Here is a 19,768-nt window from a genome sequence, read left to right on the forward strand (position 1 = left end):
CTACTGGGAAAATATTTTGGGGACTGATAAAACTAAGGTTGAGTTATTTGGGAAAGAACATGCAGCACTATGTATGGCGTAAAAAGAGTACCGCATACCAACATGAACACATAATCCCAACAGTTAACCCATTAACAACCGACGACGTATGGGGTACGATCTTTAAAAAAATACAGTTAACGACCAAGGACGTACCCCGTACGTCGTCGGTCTTTGAAAGCGGTGGAAGTGATCCTGATCGATTCCAGCTGCTTTCCAGATATTGCAGTGATGCCTCGATATCGTTTCTTAGCCATCCGATGCAGAGAGAGACACTCTGTGGCCCTCTCTGCATCGGACATAGATGGCCGCAATCATTGGTGGGTGGGAGCCGATGTGGGAGGTGAGTGAAGTTAGCATCAAGAGGGGGGTGGGATCATGGGTGGGTCGCTGGGGGCACTTTAAAAAAAAGTGGTTTGGAAATAGCAAAGTGCTACTTGTATTTATTGCCCTATAACTTGCAAAAAAAGCAAAGAACATGTAAACATTGGGTATTTCTAAACTCAGGAAAACATTTAGAAACTATTTAAGATGGTTTTTTTTTGGTGGTTGTAGATATGTAATATATTTTGGGGGTGCATGTGACATATGTACATATGCACCATGCACAGTGAAAGCTGTATCTAAAAAGTTTTTATAACCAAAAAGGAGATTTTTGTGACTGCTGGCACATTGATCTCAATTCATGTGTATTACAAAATGTTTTTATTTGCTTTTCAGCTTTAAGTACATTTAAGTTGATACTGAAACTGTCATTAAAGGGACATGAAACCCAAAATTTTTCTTTCATGATTTAGAACATGCAATTTTCAACAACTTTCTAATTTACTTCTATTATCTAATTTGTTTTATTCTCTTGATATAATTTGCTGAAAAGCATATCTAGATAGGCTCAAGTAGGTGCTGATTGGTTGCTGTACATAGAAGCCTCTTGTGATTGGCTCATTCATCTGCATTGCTTTTTCTTCAACTAAGGATATCTAAAAAATGAAGCAAAATAAATAAAAGAAGTAAATTGAATTGTTGTTTAAATTTGTATTCTCTATCTGAATCATGAAAGAAAAAATTTGGGTTTAGTGTCTCTTTAAGTTTTGTAATTGTAGCTTCCTATATATATGGAAAAAATATAACTACTGCAAAATTATTAGTTTCTCTGGTTTTACTATTTATAGGTATGTGTGCAAGTAAAATGAACATTTCTTTTATTCTATACACTACTTATAACATTTCTACCAAATTCCAAATAAAAATATTGTCATTTACTTTATTTACAGAAAATGACAACTGGTCAAAATAACAAAAAAGATGCAGTGTTTTCAGATCTCAAATAATGCAAAGAAAACAAGTTCATTTAAATGTTTTAAACAACACAATACTAGAGATTGGGCTGGCCATGGCAGGGTCTTTATTAGGTGGTCCTCCATCCACACCTTGATTAACCTGGCTGTGTGGCATGGAGCATTGTCCTGCTAAAAAAAAAATCCTCGGCATTGGGGAACATTGTTAGAGCAGAAGGAAGCAAGTTTTCTTCAAGGATAACCTTGTATGTGGCTTGATTTATGCGTCCTTCTCAAAGATAAATCTGCCCAATTCCAGCCTTGCTGAAGCACTGATCCTCCACCATATTTCACAGTGGGTGTGAGACACTGTGGCTTGTAGGCCTCTCCAGGTCTACATCTAAACATTGGACGACCAGGTGTTGGGCAAAGCTGAAAATTGGACTAATTGGAGATTACCTGGAATTGGGCAGATTTATCTTTGTGAAGGACTCATGAATCAAGTCATGTACAAGGTTATCCTGGAATAAAACTTGCTTCCTTCTGCTCTGACAATGTTCCCCAACTCTGACGATTGTTTTATCCAGTAGGAAAATACTCCATGCCACATATCCAGGTGAATCAAGATGTGAATGGAGGACCACCAGATCAAGTCCCTGCCATGGCCAGCCCAGTCTCCAGACCTGAACCCAAATGAAAACCTCTGGAATGTGATTATGAGGAAGATGGATGGGTACAAACTATCAAACAAAGCTGAGCTGCTTAAATTTTTGCTCCATGAGCAGCATAAAGTCACCCAACGGCAATGTGAAAGACTGGTGGAGAGCATGCCAAGATGTATAAAACTGTTATTGAAAATCAGGGTTATTCCACTAAATATTGATTTCTGAACTCTTGCTAATTTAAAATATTAGTATTGTGTTGTTTAAAAATTAATATGAACTTGTTTTCTTTGCATTATTCGAGGTCTGAAAACACTGCATATTTTATGTTATTTTGACCAATTGTCATTTTCTGCAAATAAATGCTCTAAATGACAATTTTTGGGGAATTTGGGAGAAATATTGTCAATTTATAGAATGAAACAAAAATGTTAATTTTACTCAAACACATACCTATAACTAATAAAACTAGTGGTCTCTTAATTTTTTTCTAGAGCTGTATATTTAGTAAAGGAGCACTGTTTTGTAACCCTTTAAAATAAGACCTGTAAGAAGTTAGCATTATCAGACACTAGTGAATCACTATGAATAACATTTGAGAATGTGGTGCAATAATATAACTGTCATCTGAGTCTTACTTTGTTGTGACTACAGCTTAGTCATCACAAATTCATTTCAAAGGTGGGTCATAAAGACATTTTGAGATTGTAATATTAAATGTTTTAGTTATGTATAATAAAACAGCTAGAGCTTTAGAAGTTTCAGATGCCTCTGAATGTGGAAGAAGGCGGCCGCTCATGGCATTCGGCTCTATTCAGAGTGGGATTTGTTCTTGATAAAGTGCAACACAATAAGATCTGAGCAAATCCAGAAAATAGTGTGTTGTACTTTTCTAAACTGTGCATTATATGTTCATTATTTATTTTATCTTCTGTTTCTGTAATTAAGCTCTGAAAATTGTGGCCTTTCTTGCCTCATGGGGCCCCCCTGGCTCATTGGGCCCCTGACAGGAGTCACCCCCTGATGGCGGCCCTGTCTATGTATTTATAAATATTCCTATAAATATCTGTATCTATCTATCTATCTATCTATCTATCTATCTATCTATCTATCTATCTATCTATCTATCTATCTATCTATATTTTGTACCAAAATACCATCAGATATATGTAGAAATATGTATTTATGAATGAATATAAAATTTTTCTATGTGAAAACATAGTAATTTTAAATATTCATATTTTCTTGTCGGGTTAGCGCACTTAAGAATATGCGATCAGGTTTGGAGTAGGGTGTTAGATGTTTTTCCACTTTTTTTGCTCCATTGACTTCTATGGGGAAATACATTAACGCATGCACAATATTGTAAGTTTGACTTTTTATGCATGTCGGGTTAGCCACAACTTTTTATGTCCAACTTATAATACAAGCGCTACCTGACAAACGCAAAAAGTTTACTTCTACCACACAGGACAGGAATAGCATGAATACATTATCAAAAATAAGGTTACCACCCAATGTAAACCAAATATTGTGTAGTTTCAAAATGTATATAATATTATTATATTTTATTCCTCCTAATTTTCTGTATAAATTATAAAATGGTGGCAAAAAACATTTTCTTATTTTCAATGACTAATTTCTGGTGAGAAACGTACATACAGAACACTAGATTTTAGTGTTTTGGAAAGGGAGGCAGATAAAAAAAAATGTATGTATGAAATAGTGACTCGTTGTTGTTTACCCTGAATGATATAGAAACTGACAGAAAAAAAATACTTTTTTGCACTGTTTCTATTGGCTTTGACTTGTTTTTTGTTTGTTTGTTTTCTTCTAAAAGTGCACTAATATAAAGAATAAATAATTTGTCTGGGTAACACACAGAAGAAGCAGTGAATTTAACATTTGAAAGCAATGAGTCTAAAAGTAAAAACAGCTTATGTAGAGCGGTATGAAATAGTTCAGCAGTGAAAGGGTTAAACAATACAGCCGTGGGGCAATTGTCCAGGGCCAGACTAGGAAATCAGACCCGCCCTGGAAATGTTTGATTACCACCCCCAGCTCCCCCGGCCCCACTTTCAACCCCCCTACCTTGCCTAGAGCCACTTTTCTGCCACCACAGGCCTCACACCCTTGCCAGGAGTGGAGCAGCCTTAAAGAAATGCACTATGCATGCACACAAGGCTCGCTCTGTGACCTTCTTTTTAAAGGATGTGGCCCTATGGCAATGGCATCCCACCGGCCCGCTGTGAAAAGTCCTGGTATCCCAATCCGGCACCGGAGTTGTCCCTATTAGCTTGTGATGAGGAAATACTCCATTATCAGTTGTGCAAAAACATGGATAGTCTGCTAGTTTTGATTCCCTTTCAGCTTTTGCTTTAAACTTACAACATTAAAGCGATAGAAATGTCAATAGAATAGAAATGTCGATAGAGGTGTTCGCCTCAGTCTGTATGGCAAATATACAACAAGCAATTGAAGCCAAAATTTCAGTTCCCTATCGGCGCCAAGCAATGATAAATAAGAAACTGGGCATATTTGTTAGTCGGGCTGTTAAATTACACCTATTACTAATGTATATTGTTGCACTCGGGAGCGCGCCCGTGCGCCTAGGCGAATGCAAGCGGAGTGCGAAGAAGTTTCTTTCAGATTTGAGCAATTATAGGCACAGGGTGCTTTGATGAATATGACGATCAGTTCGTATGCGCTATTTTGGACGGAATTTTAGGAGAATGGCTTTGATAAATCTAGCCCTAAGTTCACCCAGTAAAATAGCATTTTGTATATATTCTGTGTTTCTAAAGGGCAAAATATATTGTCTCTGCACGTCTAGAGGGGCTGATTTATTAAATGCCATCCATTTAGAAAAAAAAATCTTCACCCCAAGTTCAGTATTCATTAAGAAGTCGTATTGTTCAATTACCATCTGGCTTCTAATTTTAGCTATAAAAGTGGCGAAACTCGGTTCTTTTTTTGCGTTCCAACTAGAAAAAATAATATATCTTCCACATAGGATAGCACAATTTATAAATTCCAGGCTAACAGTTTTAACACTTTAGATAGCCAATATGATATCTTTTGCCAAAAATGATTAACTTTAGTACATTTTCATATACAATGTATTATGTTTGCATCTTGACTGCTACATCTAGAACAAACTGCCATAGGACTTCTACTCCGGTTAGATATAACACTGGAGATTAAATACACTCTATTACCTAGTTTAATATATGATTCTCTCCAAGAAGTAGCAAGAGTAGCTGACCACACTCTATTAATACTTGTTTGTATCTTATTAGGGTTATTAATAATCTGATCTTTTCCCCATAGTTTACATATTTTATCCAGACCCCCCCCCCATTTTCTGTAATACTAATCCATACCAAAATTAAATGGACCTGTTACCATTCTTATAGAGTTTGAAACCATTTTCAATATGTTACCAATCCTCTTTAAAATGTTCTCTGTTTGAAGACTTCATTTGTATCTTACAAGCCACTACTGAGTCTCTGAGAATGTCTGTTATTTAAATGCTGGTGCACGGGTCCTCACAGCATATATGTGTATGCTGCTGTAAAACAGTAATAACTATTAATAGAATTTTTTTTACTAATGGAAGTAAAATGCAAAAAAATGCTTCTATTTCAATTACAATTAAAGCCATGTTGATTTCAATTTTGACCTGTCTATTCCTTTAACTTTTATCATATGCATGACAACATTTTTGACCACAGCACCCCAGAAGATAAAAATGTAGGTTATTGCCACAAACCTAACCTTTAACATATGAAATCCAAGTGGTTTTGACATGTCAGACTTCCATAAATGAAATGAACAAGCCCAGACATATTTCTTACACTGACAGCATGAAGAACAATTAATACCCCTGCAGGTGACAGACAAGAACTTTAAATAATACCAATGATGAAGTGAAAATTGTGTGCTAATTGCCTGCTTAGCAAGTGTTTCATTCATAAAAGACAATTAGAACTTGAATCAATATTTATTTATCTGCTTGAACACACTAGAACCTTTATCTATGGGTCAAAGATATTTTTTTAAGTACTATGATTTTCAAAAATGAGTTCAAAATAGTTTCATCTGATTCAATTAACATCCTAAATAGTAAAATAAGATGTTATTTTAATAATTTGCATATTTAGAACAGAGGCTGAACTCTATAGCAAATCTGTTATTGATACATTTTAATAATTGCTATAAATATTTTTGTTTTCATTCTATAAATATTTTGAAACATTCACAGACACAACAAGAGAAAGCACCACATAAATAAAAAATATAAAACAATGTAAAACATACAAAAGCTTCACAAAGTAACATATAAATATATACAAAGGGAAAATCCTCAGGTAGTTTAATTATACTTCTTGGGTTTTGCTAACTTTATCATCAGAATTTGCATGGCTAATATGGTCAAGAAACAATCAGAGTATTTTAGAGATAATGAGAAAAAAAAACACTCCCACTCACCAAACTAATGTGTTTAATCAGGTGAAGGTACCATTAAAAAAGTGCCTTCAGTGTATAATAGAGAGAGAGAAGAAAAAAACATGCACAGTAGAGCTGCGCATCTTCACCTGTCTCACGATTCGATTCGATTACGATTATCATCGTAACGATTCGATACGATTCGATTCTACGATGCATCGCGATGCATCACGATTACTGCACTATTTCTGCCCAATTTTTCAATTTTTCAGAAATTTTTTTTCAAGAAGTCAAAGTATTGAAATAAACTCTTTTTTTATTTTATTAGCTCAAAAAAGGACACTCTTCCTGTGGCAAAGTCTGAACACAGCAGACAACAACAGTTTATAGAACAGTAAATACTAAATGGCAATTGTTGTATTGGTTTGGAAACAATATTATGGCATCAAACTGTAGTTACAGAGTACGTAGTGTAAAAAGTGCAGTGCTCACAGTGTACTTCTTCAGTAAAAGAAAATATTTAAATGTATATATTATATATAGTAGTAAGTAGTACACTATACACTTGTAAAGAAACATGAACAACAAATAAATGTCTAACCTATCTATGTTGGTTTTAATTTAATTTCTTTACTTACTTAGTAATAATAATATAATAGACATTAAATTAAAACCCAAATAGATAGGTTAAGCTTAAGTTACCACCATAATACCTTATTTGTGTGAAAATTGTCCTCAGAAAACAAAACATAAATCCCTTATAGGTACAAAATTACAGGTGCAGTCCACTGTGCCTTCATGACTGTCAATTTGTGGCAAACAAACATCACGTGAAGAATCTGGAACACAACACACAGCACAGAGTGTGCACACAACACACATGTGATTGTGACATATACAATTAGTTTACACACAGTTACAGACTTACAATAGTACTAGAGAGAGAGACATTTAAAACAAGTAGCATTGAACTGAACTACTATAACTACAGTTTCTTCTTGATGATTATATTATCTTTATGAGATCACAAATATAATTAGTTAGTTATTAGTTACTGTTAAAGCAGTACTACACACAACTGAACACAGTGACTGAGTCTGTCACTGAACAGTACACAGCAGTCACACACAAACAAACAATACATAAAAAAGGACACAGACATCAAGGAGTAAATCATGGTGAAGAAAGGGTGGCACGCCACTCACCTGAGGTGTGTGTGCTTTATTTTTGTATTGTGCTGTTTTGTGTGGCACTGTGTGCTGTGTGTGCTGTACTGTCTGTCTGTAGTGTACATTATATTTGTGATCCAATAAAGATTTACTCAAGGTTTACTCAAGGCTTTTCCTTCCCTAGTGGTTTGGCTTCAGTCTCACTCTCTGCATAGTGCACTCATAGACAGTTGACAGTCACACTCACTAGACACTCAGACACTAGAGACACAGTGGGACACACACACAAACAAAAACATTCAAAGGCACCACAGCCACCCAGTCAGCCACAGTCACACTCACACTCATAGACACTTAGACACTGGGACAGACACACAATCACATACAAACAAAAACATTCAAAGGCAGTTAATACACTCATCTCACAGCACACACTCATAGAGAATGAGATACATACAAACTTTTCAAACTGGCACTCACTCACTCACAGACACACTCACACACTCATAAAGAGACAGTTAGACACTGCAGTACACACATTGTTATTGTTAACTGGTTGGTTATATTCGGTTAACCCCTACAGATCTGCCTGAGAGTGGGTGGGATGGCATTTGGGATTGGGAATTGGGATCATAAACAAAAACATATGATATCTTTCTTAAAGGGTCTATTTAAAATAGACAATTTTTAGTGTGAAAGAATAATATTAATAATCCCTTATGCAGTGTGCACTATGCACTCACTGCATTGCAAACAATACAGGGGTGTGCTGTAAACAATAGCACAACATCTACAAAACAGAGCACTTCCTGATTTTGCAAACATCACAGTAACACTAGAAGTAGTAATAGACATTATACAACAAGTAGCATTGAACTACTAGATTTACTAACTTTGATTATCTTTATGGGATCACAAATATATTGTTACACAACACACACACAGTCACAGTCACACACAGTCAAACAATACCAAAAAAAACACACATCATAAAAAGAGTGAATCATGGTGAAGGGTGACACTGACTGACACGCACACATGAGGTGTGTGCAGTTGTGTGTTTCTTTTTTTTTTTTTTTTTTTTTTTTTTTATAAATATTTTTATTGAGAGCACAGATGGGGTACAGAAAAAAGAAAAAGGTGAAGACAATAGCAGCGGGAAACAGTCTCAATATTATAACAATAAAAGAAATATCTGTCATGGCGTTCTCTTCTAAAGGAAGGAGAATACCATGAAACAAAAGGAAAAATCCAGCAACCATGCATTGAACAAATCATAACATTAAACTCTATAGCTAGAATAAACTGGACTCTTCACTATCTGTCCCAACTATGACTTCCAATATGTCTCATCTGTGGGCTTATTTTCTAATAAGAATTGCTATACAACACATAAAACTAAAAGAAGCAGAAGAAAAAGAAAACAAAACGAAGAAGAAGAAGAAAAAAAAAAAAAAAAAAAAATTAAATAAATAAATAAATACGCAAAAAAAAATTTATGTAATCTTATCAGCCTTCTAGTTTACGGTCGCATTCAATTCTCTAAGGTAATGACTTGTTATACCTGCGGCAAATCCCCTCTTAGTGTTGCATTCATAACGTATTCTGTTGATCTTAACGGATAAATAATTTTCTTCTGTATATCTATTGCCTGGGAATATATGAAAATTTCCCACTTTTTAAAGAAAGTCTCGACTTCCTTACTTTTATCTTGTTCTATCATACATTGTTCTAGTGTCATTTGTTTCAAGATAAAGTTACTCACTTCTGCTATGGATGGTAGTTTTTTTGAGATCCAAGTTCTCAGTAATAGAAACCTTGCCACCCCTATCACTAATTCGATAAATAATTTATTTTTTATTCTGGAATCTGCCTGTAATAGGAAAAAGACTGTGTCTCGGGAGATTGATATCCCTGTTTTTAATATCCTTGAGAGTAGAAAACTTATTTTATTCCAATACTGCCTGACTAATGTACATTCCCAGAAATAGTGTACAATATCAGCCCCACTGTTACCACATTTCGCACATTTATCCTTAATTTGGCTGTTCCATCTTGACATGGCACATGGTGTCAGGTATGTTTGATTAAGCAAGAAGATATGTGCTTCTCTAAAATTAGTAGAAGGAAAAATCTTATTTATTTTATTAATACTATTATATATACGATCTTCATTACATTCTCTAAACCCCTTCAGTAGCCATTTTTTGACGATGAGCTTTAAGTTTAAGCTACCCTCCTGTCTCAAAGATTCATTGTACCATTTTCTAATCGAGAAATCTCCTGCTTTACTTAAATTAAAGATCAGCATAAGTGAGGGCCAGTCCCAATCCTTATTTTGGAGGTGTAATAGCTTATTGGCTAGACTCCTTAATTGTAGGTACGCAAAAAAAATTTATTGGGTAAATCGAATTCAGCTCTTATTTCCTCAAACGTCTTAATGTACGGATTTTCTGTGTTGAAATTAATCATTTGACCAATATATATCAATCCCTTACTTTTCCACCTATGGAAGACTGCAGATTTTAACGCTTCCGGGAAAAGGGGGTAGCCAGTAATTGTTAAATAATTAGATATTGTATAATTAACTTTTAATTTCTTGCAATACTGCTGCCACGCTTTTATAATACTCATAACTGAGCTGATCTTTTTGATCTTTTTAGGAATATCTGCAACTTTAGTATGTAAAAGGGCCTTTAGAGAATAGGGTTTCACTATTCCCTCTTCCAATGACCTTGCTGTATAATATTCCTTATCTAGCAGCCATTCCGCTGCAATTTTAACATGGCATGCTAAGTTATATTTCCCTATATCTGGGAGTGCGAATCCTCCAGATTCCTTTAAAAGACACAATATTTTGAGAGAGATTTTTTTTCTTTTCTTACCCCACAGAAAATCGATTATATTTTTATTGAATACTTTAATATCTGTGGATTTAATGAGTAAAGGTAAATTCTGCATTTTATACAGTATCTTTGGGAAAATAATCATTTTGATTAAACTAATTTTACCTGACAGGGCCAAGGGAATATATTTCCACACATTTAACTGGTCAGTAATTTTCTGTAAAATTGGTTTAACATTCAAGTCATACCACAACTTAGGGTTCTTACTGAGATTAATTCCAAGATATGTAATCTGATCTACTACTTTATAGGGAAATAAAGTATTAGATTCTTTTTGTTTATTAAGCCATAAGAGTTCAGTTTTATTAAAATTAACTCTATAACCCGAAAAGGAGCTATAAAGCTCTATTATGTCCATAAGTTGTGGTATGCTCCGATTGCTATTTCTCAGGAATATCAAAACGTCATCAGCATATAGCAAGATCTTTTCCTCTATATTATTACAAACAATCCCTTGCATCTCTTGACGAATTTTAATAGCTAATGACTCAATAGACAGGTTGAACAAGAAAGGTGACAAGGGACAACCTTGTCTTGTACCTCTTTTCAGAGCAATATCTGCGGATTCCACTCCATTTACTGAAATTACAGATATCGGATTTTTATATATTGCTTTGATATAATTTAGAAAGGGGCCCGAGAAACCAAACTTAGACAGTGATGTGAAAAGATGATCCCACTGTACCGCATCAAAAGCTTTTTCTGCATCTATGGCTATTAAGGCTGCATCTTCTTTTATCTCCTGATGTTTATCTGCCAGATCGTTAAAATATTCAATAATAATGCAAGCTTTACGTATATTAACCACAGAACTTCGATTATTCATAAATCCTACTTGATTTGTATGTATGATATTACCAAAAATTTTTTTTAATCTTTCCACGACAATTATTGCTAAGATCTTATAGTCCACATTTAGTAGGGAAATAGGTCTGTATGCGTCTGGCTTCTCAGGGTCCCTTCCTTTTTTATATATCAGAATTGTATTTGCTTTAGTGAAGTTCTTTGACATGCTAGAATTTTCGGAGTAATACCAGTTATATAATTTGGTCAAATATGGTGCAATTTCTTTTTTTAAAATTTTATAGAACTCGGCTGGCAGATGATCCGGCCCAGGTGCTTTATTTAATTTAATCTTATTAATTGTTGTTTCTACTTCTTTTATCGTAATAGGCTGATTAATTGTATTAACTTCTTCCAGTGTTATTTTAGGAGTAGTTATTGAATCCCAGAACCGCCTTTTATTCGAGCTGTCTAACTCAGATGCCCCATAAAATTTGCTATATATTTGGTAAAAGATCTCGTTTATTTCTAACGGGTCATGTATATATTTATCTTCCACTTTTATTACCGGTATTGTATTAGTTTTTTTTTCAGATTTAACTACTTTCGCTAGAAGACTACCTGTTTTATTACCAAATTTCATAAACTTAGCTTTACTTTTGAGATCTTCTCTAATAGTTTCTTGTGTATAGAATGTGTCCCTTTCTTGTTTTGCCTGGGTATACCTGAACCAGTTCTTTTTTGTAGTACTTGATAGGTATCTATTATAAGAATTTATAACTTGATTCGTTAATTGTTCTTCCCTTCTCTTTCTTTTCTTTTTAAATATGGCCATATAGCTTATTATTTCTCCCCTTAACACTGATTTAGCTGTTTCCCACAATATTTCTATCCTATCTAGATATTCTCTGTTCAAATTTATAAAAATATTGAATTTTTCTCTTAACATAGCTACAAAAGATGCATTTTTCAGCATGTATTTCGGGAAGTGGAAGAAGTTTCTTTTAGGAACTCTTGTTAATATTTCCTCTAGGGTAAGTTCTAGTGTAATAGGAGCGTGATCAGATATGATCACATCTTTTATATCTGCCTTTGGGTTAGCCAGCAATAAGGACTCGGATATCAGGAAGAAATCAATCCTCGATAGTGATTCTAGTGATTTTGATAAGCATGTAAATCTTTTTAAATCTGGATATTGGAGTCTCCAAATATCATGGACTTTAAGTGATTTTTTAAATGTATGCAGGATTCTCATTTCCTTCGATATTCTAGAATCCTTTTTCCTACCTTTTGTGCTTTTCCTGTCTAGTGGGAATCTAGGTGTTAAATTAAAGTCACCAGCAATTATTAAATTTTTTTCGTTATACTTTAACATTAATACCTGCAATTTATTCCAAAATTCAGGGTCCAGATTATTTGGACCATAGACATTACACAAAGTATAAATCTTTTTTTTTATTTCTATTTCGATAATAATATAGCGTGCATTGTCATCTCTTTTAACTTCAAGAATTTTATATTCTAGATTCTTGCCAAGTAGTATGGCTACACCCTTTTTCCTTTCTAAACACGGAGTGGCAACTACTTCTTTTACCCAATTAACTTTTAATTTAGCTAATTCTATTGCAGACAACCTGACTTCCTGGAGAAAGGCAATATCAGTGTTTAATTTTTTAAGATGCTTTAGGATTGTCTTTCTTTTAATAGGGGAGACAATACCACCAACATTCCAAGATGTAAGACCTAGTAAGTTCCTAATTTTATTCTATGCAGGCTACCAACCACAAATTTTCCAACACTACTAGACATATCCTTAACTCTATGAGAGGCTGATAAGAAGACAAAAAAAAAAAAAAAAAAAAAAAAAGAGAAAATACGAATCAAAACCAGTTAAAATTTTAACGCTGTTCTCCTTTATGTCATAAATCCTGACAAACTGTGACATAATACTGTTTAGCTTCTTCATTATTCTGAAAGGATTTAAAGCCATCCTTACCTCCTACTTTCAAGATAGCAGGATAGACTACAAATGCCTGTAACCCCTTTTGAATAAATTGCGAGCACATTTGTGACATTATTTTCCTTTTATTCGAGGTTTCCATTGAAAAGTCTTGAAAGATAAGGACTTTCCTGTCATCCAACCGGAGAGGTTCTGAGAGTTTTTTAAAGTATTTTAAGATTTCAGTTTTGTCCTTATAGTTCAAGAATTTTGCTATCACTGGCCTAGTGCGGGATCTGCCCATAGGGTCTTCTCCCAAGTATTGCTTACTTGAACCCAGTCTATGTATCCGCTCAGCTATGATTCCTAATCCTTCCCTTTGCATGCCCAGTTTCCTTGGTATTTCTTTGGTGATAAGTGCTTCTAACTCACTATTTACATATTTTTCAGATATACCTATGAACCTTAGATTATTTCTTCTTGATCTATCTTCAGCAACATCTGCTCTGACTTGTAATTTTGCAATTTGTCCAGTTAACTCTTCGATCCTATTACTTTTAATAGTCAGTTGATCCTCTAGGTTCGATATTCTATTTTCTATTTCTCCTATTCTTGCATTAAAATGTTTTAACTCATTTGATACCGTTGATATTTCTAGTCTGAGATTATCAAACTGTGGCATCAATAAAGCAGAAATTTGAGTTATTAACATTTGTGTATCTATGTTAACATGAGGTGTGTTCGCACTATCTAAATTCTCTTGTATGGGATCGATTGTATTCTTGTTCTTATTTCTTTCCCTAGTTTTGGCTGACATTACAGCTGGGGACTTATCTTTTGAATTCTGGATAAACTTATCCATTAATAATCACTTGTATTTATAAAAATGTACCACAGGAAGGGGAAGACAAAAGAGAAAGAAAAAAAAAAAAAAAAAAAAAGGGGGGGGGGAAAGTGTGTGAGTAAAACTAATGTGAAAAAGTGTTAGTAGTGAGTATGAGCCACTTGGGCAGGTGTAAGTCTAAGTGATCAAGGACTAAACCAGAGTCTACAGAGGGAATAAAAAATCAAAAGTGTAAGATAGTGTCGTGAGTCCAAAGTGAATATTTAGTGTAGGAGTGTGTGAGGGGAGAGAGGGAGAAAAAAAAAAAAAAAAAAAAATATATATATATATATCAAGTACCCAACAAGTGATGAGTTGTAATGTTAAGCGCTATACAATTTTCTAAGCTAAGTTATTTCTGTGAGTTTAACCTCTTATTTACTTTTAATCGTTATGAAGCCTTCAATCTTAAAGAATAAAAAAGACAGAGTTCAAATTACTTTACACTCTTCTATTTTATCAATCTAGCCTATCAAACCTTCAAAAAAAAAAAAAAAAAAAAACAACTTGAACCAACTGCCAGATTTTTCACTGCAGTCCCTACATTCTGTTCACAACACAAACCCACTGGATCAGGGTCCCAAACTTATACCCTAGCCACACTGTACATTCTTCACAAAGGTGAAACCATGGGTGTTTTTACAACATATAACAAAACTCTAAAGCTTAATCATATACAGCACAGTTGGTCCTGGGTTAATATATCTTTGTCAGAAGGAAATAACAGTCTTTCCAAGTGTCACCCGCTACCTAGTTCTTCACTGGGTTCAGCATTTTTATCAAAACACAGTCCACTTGCATGCTAATCCCAGACTTGCACACCAGGCTTTCTGATTTTTCTTCCTGTTAATATAGTGGATCTTTTACTTAGACTGTTATCACAACCAAGATCCGTGACCACTGTCAGTATATTCAAAATACCAGCTAGTACCAGTTTCTTCACTGGGAGCTTCAGGCCTCAAACACAGCACAGAATTCTTACGTACTTATCCCAGACTTACACACTAGGCACACAATATATTCTTCAGTATAGTATATTATAATATATTGCAGTTAAGTCCCCTCAAACTCAGGCTTTGCTTAGTGCCTATAGAGTTGCACTTTTATGTGTATTATAGATCTGAGCTGAGTAATTAGCCCCCGGGTTTCCTTTTCTCAATATATCTGTATTCTTTCTCTTAATTTTTCTTTTTTTTTTTCAACAACGCAGTGCGTTCAGATATGAAAGTGTAGGGTTTGTTGAGTCAGATTTGTGTGTAACAGTTTTCTTCACTGGGGCAATGTATAGCACCTTCCAATAGGGGAAAGAAAACAGCCTGTTGGATTTCCAGGGACCTGCTTCAGTGACTCTCTTTATACTGTCACACAGATATGGGCCATCACAACAACTTCCCCCTATGGAGTACCCAGACCAGGGATCACGTTTCCAACTGAGTTCTTTGTCTAGTTATTCTCTTTTTTTTCCCCAGCCAGCAATAACAGAAATTAGGCCGATAAAACAGATGAATACCTCAGGCCTTAGTGTTATCTCGGTTGTTACCAAATATCAGTCACAGTCTTCCCTGCACCCAGACTAATAAAACTGCACACATTCATATCCTCATAGTCAGAGAAAGAAAATAACCTTGCAGCGGCTTTTACCGCACATAGTCTGATGTGTGAGTACTTATCTGCGAGGATGGCTTTCTCTTCTATTATCGTCAGTCTTGTAGCTCCATGACCATGTTCATGGGCATTTTCCTGAGCAGCGTTGCTCCTGCCAGGGAGCTTTACTGGCTGTGGGATATGTTCGGTGGAGTGCCTTTGTTATCTCTGTGTCACGTACCCGCTGAGCGTAGCCTGTCAAGGCTTCACGATAGTCGATGAGAAGCGCTCCCAAACTGGTACTCTTTGCTCGGCTCTTTTGGGCCTAGAGCCTGTGACTGGCGGTTAGAGTATACACGAAGTATACACGGAGCAAACGCTAGCTTCGCGCCACTCCGATGTTACCGCCCACCGGAAATCCCCCGTTGTGTGTTTCTTTTGTATTGTGTGTGTGTGTGTGACTGTGACAGAGTGACGTGGTCGGTCGTGTCGTGTAGTGTACTAGTATATTTTGTGATCCAACAAAGATTTACTCAAGGTTTTAAGCTTCATTTTTCAAAAAAGCTATAAGCTATATAACAGTAACAAATATAAAATAACTTAACAGTAGTCTGCACTGGGCAGTGGGGCACACAGCACTTTCTTCTGGATGTGCCAAAAAACATTAAATATTAATATTATAAACCTGAATCACTACTCAGAATTATGGAATATGTAGGTTTTTCTGTAAGAACACTAGTTGATCCACATGCTCTGGTTTGAGGGTGCTTCTTTTTGCCGTTACCACATCTCCTGCAGTGGAGAAAACCCGCTCTGCAGACACGCTTGTACCTGGGATACACAAGTATCGCTTTGACAAATGAGAGAGGAGGGGAAATATGACCTCATGTACATGCCACCATTTCAAAGGGTCTTCAGTGAGAGGCAGAGATGGGGCTTTACAATATTTCTCTATTTCCTCTTCAGCCTTGGCATAGGGGGTCTTGGGTTCTATTGTACCTTCAGTGTCAGTGAAAGACTGTCCCAGCAAAGTCATGAGAAGCGATGTGGACTTTCTTTTGGGAGGAGAAGGGTTATCCTCCTCGATGGCTGATTCTTCTTCCAGAGTTTCTTTTCCCTCAGGCAGTGGCACTTCATCCACGTTTGTCCTCCTAGATGTAACTGTACTAGTACACTCAATCTGTGTTTGAACAAAAGAATAGAAAAAATAGCATTCATTATTACCTCGAGCAGCCAGCCAGCTAATGCTATGTGTGTGCTCAGAGAGACAGTAATGCATAAATAAATGCATGCAACAGCTCACATCTATTAGGAAGGACTCGGGAGTGGACGGAGGAGGAGGAAAGTTGACTGACTGTGGCGTTTTCAAACTGACTTATATAATAAACCTTGTACTCATTAAACTAGCTACTAATCAAGCTACTGCAGTGATAGCTAAGCCTATTTTGTATGGATGTTGGATGATGGTATGTTTTATGTTTGTTTTCAATTTATACATTTTTCAAGAAACATGATGCAATTAAAATTACCTCCAAGGATGCAGCCTCCTCAGTCACTCCTCTGTATATCTCCAATCTCTCCTCCTCTGTGAGAATAAAAGGCAGTCCCTTAAAACGAGGATCCAGGGCAGAGGCTGTATAAAGTATCTTCTTCTCTGCCTCACTGCTGTACCTCTTCAGGAGATCTGTTTTGATGGCATTCTTGATCTCATGGATCATGGGTGTGTCTCCCATGGTGTCTGTCATGTTCTGGAGCAGTTGTGCATTTAGAGGGGCAATGAGAGAAACAGTTGGATTGCGCTCTTCTGACATCAGTGTGGTTGCATCTTTCATTGGCTTTAATGCACTCACAGCATCCTCTGCATTTGACACATCTGTTTCGTTGAGAGTGCAGAGATCTGACTCACTTTTTCTGACTTCTGGAGACAACAATGTTGCACAGATTGCAGGTTGCTGTTCTAGGAACCTCTCGACCATGTCATATGAGCTGTTCCACCTTGTTGTCACATCAGTTATCAGCTTATGATTCTTCAGGCCAAGACATTTCTGTTTTTCTTTCAGACAGTGGTTTGCTGTAGTGCTGCGGTGAAAAAATGTTGATATTCGTCGCACTCTGCCTAAAAGCCTGGAGAGCGTGGCCACTTTCAGCGCCCGCTGGGATGCGAGATTCAGTGTATGGGCGAAGCATTTTACATGAGGGAATTTTCCAACTTGAGCAGCAACAATCATGTTCGAAGCATTGTCGGTCACAAGCACTACAGATTTATCGGACAGCTGCCATTCTTCCACGACACGAGACAGTAGCTCCGCCAGATGAGAACCCGTGTGAGACTCATAAACTGCTCTCGTTTGCAGCACATGCGACAAGATCTTCCAGTCCTTGCTAATGTAATGTGCAGTTACTGTTACATAAGACTCCATCGTGACTGAAGTCCATGAATCACACGTTAGTGCGACTCGACTGGCTTGGCTCATTGATGCAATTACCTGAGCTTTTGTTTCTTGGTAGAGTGCAGGTATAACGTTTTCTGTTAAGTGATTGCGTGACGGGATCTTATAACGTGGCTCTAGTGTCTTCAACAGGTTGCGAAACCCAAGGTTTTCCACAACAGAGTAAGGCCGTAGGTCCTTCGCTATGAAAGTTGCCACAGCTTTGGTTATTCTCTTCCCTTTTTCAGAGTTGGGTGGCAAAGTTGACAGCATTGCATCAATTCTTGGCTGATGAGCTTCAGCTAGTCTTGTTATTTCCTTGGCAGTGGCACTGGCGGCAGCGGCAGGGGTTAGCATCTCAGAGTGAAAACGTCTAACGTGATTTCTCAAGTTAGTAGTATTCCCTAGGTATTTAATTTTTGTGTGACAGGCTTTACAAACCGCGTGTGTCTTGTCCAATTCGTGCTTTCCAGTATGTTCATAAAATCCAAAATGTGCCCAGATGCTTGCTTTTAAAATGCTAGGTGCATTTTTTATCTCTCTATCTTTTTTGTCTCCCTCTGTCATTTTAGCATGACATGTACATATGTGACGGATGATGTTGTTGTCAACGTCAAACTCTGTCAGTGTTAAAAAAAAAAAGAAAATACACTAAGTTCCAGTTGTCAAAATGTCAAGCCGCAAATGTAAAATCAACAAGTACTAGTAACTTCAACTACTTTGCCAATGCCATACATTTTGCGAACATAAATTTTAAAACAAATTGCATTGTGATAATTGCAGGGGACATCACTCACTCACTGACACAGTTACTGTAATATATTACACACTTAAAGGTGCAAAAACCCAAACATTTACTTTCATGATTCAGATAGAGAATACAATTTTAAATAAACATCATAACTAACTCTTCTATTATTTAATTTGCTTCATACTTCTCAGATATCGTTTGTTGATGACATATTAGCAATGCATTGCACAGCACACACATTACTTACTAAGTATATAATACTTATTACTTTGTGCACAAGGAGGAGGCTATGCATTTCAACAAAGGATAAGCAAATTATATAATAGGGAAAGTTGTTTAAAATTGCATGCACTTTCTTGAATTAATATATTATTAAAATATTAGAACTTCAGACCAGGCCATCCATCCATGCGAAAAACATGTAGATATAGATACAGATTAGACTAATAGAGACATTAGACAATAATAGTATACTATATTTATTTATAATACATTTTTTATATATGCAATATTATTCAATAATGCAGCAATTAATTATGCAGCAGCCTGAGCCTCAGTCAGCTCAGCATACTACGTTAAGTAAATAAGGCAAGTATTTAATTGTTACCCCTTATTGTGTAATAAATGTGATTGTGTACCCCTTATTGATTTGCTCTTTAAGTAAGTTAATAATTAGTTTACCTATTGGCAAATGGCAAGTAGTAGGCAGTTGAGGCAATAGGCAGGCATGGCAATGGCAATTATGGCATGGCATTGGCAAAATGTACAACGTTTTGGTAACTATTAACTAAACAAACAGTTAGTCTAATTCTCACCATAGGTCTCCTCCTCTGTCTCCCACAAAATAAAAATGAGCCCGCCGTGTAGCTGTAGTATACCGCCGTGTACCATCATCAA

The sequence above is a fragment of the Bombina bombina genome, chromosome 4 (assembly GCF_027579735.1).
Source record: "Bombina bombina isolate aBomBom1 chromosome 4, aBomBom1.pri, whole genome shotgun sequence".
Classification (NCBI taxonomy): Eukaryota; Metazoa; Chordata; class Amphibia; order Anura; family Bombinatoridae; genus Bombina; species Bombina bombina.